This window comes from Lemur catta, chromosome 3 (assembly GCF_020740605.2).
Source record: "Lemur catta isolate mLemCat1 chromosome 3, mLemCat1.pri, whole genome shotgun sequence".
Lineage (NCBI taxonomy): Eukaryota > Metazoa > Chordata > Mammalia > Primates > Lemuridae > Lemur > Lemur catta.
The window spans coordinates 19,598,002-19,602,714 of record NC_059130.1 but is presented as its reverse complement, the minus strand read 5'-3'; positions in this window follow the sequence as shown (position 1 = coordinate 19,602,714).

Below are 4,713 nucleotides of genomic sequence, written 5' to 3'. Positions count from 1 at the left end.
TTTTACCAGGATGCCCTATCCAGGAAATGAGGGGTGTTATATGAACACAAGCTAGTTCCGTACTCTGTGATATATTAATAGTTCCTTCTGAGCAAAGGTTCTGGAATATAGAGCAGTCCCACAAATACAGGCTTTCCGGCAGTTCCTACCTGACAGATGGACGAAGATAAGCTTTCTTTGTAGATACAGATCTCTGACTAATTGGATATTGGATTACTGAAAATGCGCTGAGTAACACTATGCCTAAGGCGCTATGCTGGGCCACTAGGTAAATTCAAAGTTAATTCAGAGTCTCCTCCTTCCTCCGGAAGTAAATATCCTCATTTCTCATGACTTACATCAAATGCAAGCATGAAAACATAAGCTGGCTCTGGCTCAATTTCTGTTGGGAGAACTAAGAACTTATGTTTTAAAGTCAGTTTAACAAGGTGTTCAAAACCCACAACCGTCAGTATGAGAAGTCCTGGAAAGATAATGATAACGTTTGCCCTGGTTTCTCAGCAGAAGTGTTTGTTACTGATTTACTTCGCAACTGAGATTTCATCCCAGGAAGGAAAAAGGTTAGCTTGATCCAAATCGATCTTAAATATGCAAATTTGTTAAAGTTTGCCCGGGTTACAAAGGGCTGACTCAAAGATTTCCTTTAATCCTGGGATGACTCAAATCTGACAATTCAGAAGACCAGACAGAGATAATCATCTGTGATGTGATTCAGCCCAGGAGCGAGTGTGAACAATCCAAGGCAGGGGCCACGTCTATGCTGTACCTCCAGGGAAGACTCAGAACTTAACACATGAATGATCCTCAATAAATATTATCAGATATTTACTGGATTACATTAAACATTAAGGTCACATTCTAATAAATAAAATATTTTAAGATGCACAGAATCACTTTATAAATTATAAATTTAATTACATACATGTGCCTATAACCACTTAAATTATCTATCTTAAAGATCTATCTATCACTTAAAGATCTATCTATCTTGTTAGGGCCTGCTATAAAAGAACTTAGCATAGCACTTGGCACATGATATGACCTCAGTAAATATCTGTCTTTATACTCTATACTCCATTTTATTCAATGAGGAAAAAGGCCCTTCTTTTTATGTATGTGAGTAATTCTCCTGGTCCTACCTGCGGGGTAGGCTCTTACACTGGGGGTGGGAGTGGGGGTGCCTTCACAGTCCCACTGCAAAGCCGGTCTCCTTTCCTTTCACACCAGACATGGAGACTGAGATTGTTAGAACTTGATCTTTTGTCCAAGTTCAGAGGTAGGGGACCCCAAACTCAAATGCCTGCATGGGCCAGGCAGGTAATAAAGTAAATTAGGATAGAGTAGAGCAACGAAAAGGGGTGGGGTGTGTGGTGGATTCCAGATTATATGTCCTCCCTAGGATATTCTAACTTACTGGGTTTTTTCATTTGTCTTTGGGTTTTGTAAGCAACACTGTATACCATCCACAAGATCCACCCCTGTACTCTATGCTCCTGTGATACTAAATTCGTTGCAGTTCCTGAAAGACACCCCTGTCCCCAGCCCTCTTCTCTGGACCTTTACACAGGCAATGCTCTCTGTTCGGACACCCTGCCCTACCTTCCACCCCTGTCACTGGGCTGACTCCTATATGTCCTCCAAGATTTGTCTCAGCTGCCACCTGCTCCAGGGGAGGACGTCTCTGATTCTCAAGGCTGAGTAGGAGACTCCATACAATGCTCCAAGACCACCGAGTGCTACACTTTTACTTTGGCTCTTATCACACTGCATTTTACTGGTTTACTTGAATCAATCCTGTATTGTACCATAAAGCTCCTTGAAGGAAAAGATTTACCTTGTTGGAAGCAGTATTTGACTCATAGCAGGTGTTTAACGAATGAAGAAATGAGTGATTAAATGAGGGTAGCCCCCTTTCTTATTTCACATTCTAATCCCATTCTATCTCCCATCTACAGGCATAAGACAAAGTGATAAAAGTAAAGTTAAATAGGGAATAAGCTCTCATTAGTTCATTTGGAAACACAATTAACAAAAGTAGAGAAAGAATAAGGAAATGTTCCTTGGAAAAGATGACTTCAATTCAGAAAGAGCAATGCAACAGGATAAAATGTCTTTGTACCTGAAGGAAGTCACTATTCGCAGCCCAAAGCTATCAAGAATGCTGAAAAACTGCCCAATAATTAGAAGATGCCATGTGGATCTTGGAAGCCAAAAACTCACATGTCTTTGTAGACGTCATGGCTCCATCTGGCCATTTCAAGTAAAAGTACATTATTTCTTAGCTGCAGTTATTATCCCAATTCATCGAAAAAGGAGTACTAGTCTCCCAACATCAGCCTGAAGGAAGAAAACAAAAGTTTTCTAAACACCAACAGCTCTACCATTTGTATAGCCTTGGATCAGCAAGAGAGAATGAGAAATGACTAGTGCTGTCAGCTCCAGCCTTCTATGAAGGAAGGATGACCTGTTCTAGTTACAAAACGGTACATAATGAACGATCCCAGTTTGGGCTGAGGGAAGGGAGACTGTCTCTGTCTGTTTCCATGTGTCCATCCATCTGTGCTTTTGTGCACTAGCATGCCATTCTGGATCTTCCTCGTTCCAATGATGATGCCGGAAGGCAACCCAGAAACTTATTTTTAACAGAGACCAGTTGTCAATATAACAAAACTCCTGCTATGGCTTGGATGACATTTTATTTTCAAATCAAATAGTAAAAGATGTCTCCATTTTCATATTTCCCTTCCTGGTAAAAAAGAAAAAGAAAAGGAGTTGTATTTTTTTATCTGAAACTTCTCCTTAAGTCAAGGTGCAAGTCCTTACCCTCTGCCCTGAGCTCTGTGAGGCTGGCATATTTTTCACTTGATACCACCAGTAAAGCACTGAGAGTGAGGAGGCGTCTAAGGAAGCAGATATTTTGTTTTTATTAATTTTTTATACCATGAAGCCGACTGGTAACTTTACTGAGCTCTTCACCTCGGTTTCTGTGTTGCCTGAGTTAGGAGGTGGCAGGGAGGAGTTAATTGTTGCAAGTTCTTGGACACACAGAGATTTCTTTCCCCTCTGCCCTCTGTTGCTCATGACATATGACAAATATGTCTGCTTTGTAGTTTAAAAGGCCCCAGAGCGGAGATGTAGACCCAGAGATCAATGGAACACAATAGAAAGTCCAGTAATAGACTCACACAAATATAGCCATTCGATCTTTGGCAACATGTAAACACAATTCAGTGGAGAAAGGATATTCTTCTCAACTGATGGTTTTGGAACAATTGTTCATCCATGGTCATCCATAGAAAAAGAAATAAACCTTAATATAAAGTCCCCATCTTTTATGAAGAATTATGTAAAGTTAATAGAGATTAACTCAAAATGAATCATAGATCTAAATGAAAAACATAAAACTATGAAAGGTGTTTGAGGAAAATATGGGGTAAATCTTAGTGACCTGGGGCCAAAGAGTTCTCAGAAGTGGCACCAAATGGGCAATCCATTAAAAAACAATTGGTAAATTGGACTACATCAAAAAACTCTTGTTCTTCCAAAGACACTGTCATGAGAATAAAGAGACAAGATGCAGACTAGGAGACTATAAAGAACACCCAAACTCAATAATAAAAAAAAATTAAAAATGGGTAAAGGATTTGAACAGATACTTCACCACAGAGAATAGGAAGATGACAAATAAGCACCTGAAAAGACAGTCAACATCATTAGCCATTAGGAAAAAGCAATCTAAAAACACAATAATATACTATTATTTACATGCTTATTTGAATGGTTAAAATTAAAAACACTGACAATACCAAGTGCTTCCAAGTGTACAGAACAACTGGAACTCTTACACACATTTCTGATGAAAATGCAGAGTGGTATAACCACTCTGGAAAATGATTTGGTAATTTCTTATAAAATTAAATATATACCTATCATATGACCCTCCGCAATCCCACTCCTAAGTATATACCCCAGGAACATGAAATCTGGCTTACAGAAAATCTGTACATGATTGTTCATAGTTTTATTTGTGACAGTCACAGCTGAGCACCACCCTAATGTTCTTCAAAAAACAAATGGATAAACAAACTGTGGCACATCCAGACCATGAAACACTCTTCAACAATAAAAAGGAACAAATTATTAATACACACAACTTGGATGAATTTTAAAGACATTATGCTGAGTGAGAGAACCCAGTTTCAAAAGGTTACATACTATATGGTTTCATTTATTCCACATTTTCAAAAAAACTGAGCTACAGTGATGGAGAACACATCAGTGTTGCCAGGTGACAGTGGGGTGAAGGTGTGACTATAAAGAGATGACATGAAGGAGCCTTTTGGGATGGTGGAACTGTTATGCAGTCTGATTGTGGTGTTGTTTTCACAAATCTATACACGTGTTAAAATTCATAGAACTGTGCACCAAAAGAAAAAAGTAAGTTTCATCATAAGATAATTTTTAAATAAAGATACCCAAGGACATTGATTACAATGAAAATACAATCAAGTTATCAGTTTCCTCACAGATAATATTTTCTGTGTTATTTTATTGGGAAATATAGATATCATGTGAAGTAATCAAGTAGTGTCTGTTTTGAACCCCCATTAGGTCTCAACTATTGCTAATTATTAAAATGCTAATGATGATTTTAATCTTTAAAACTAGATAGCTAAAAAGCCAAATTTAAATAATTAAGTCTAATATTATGTG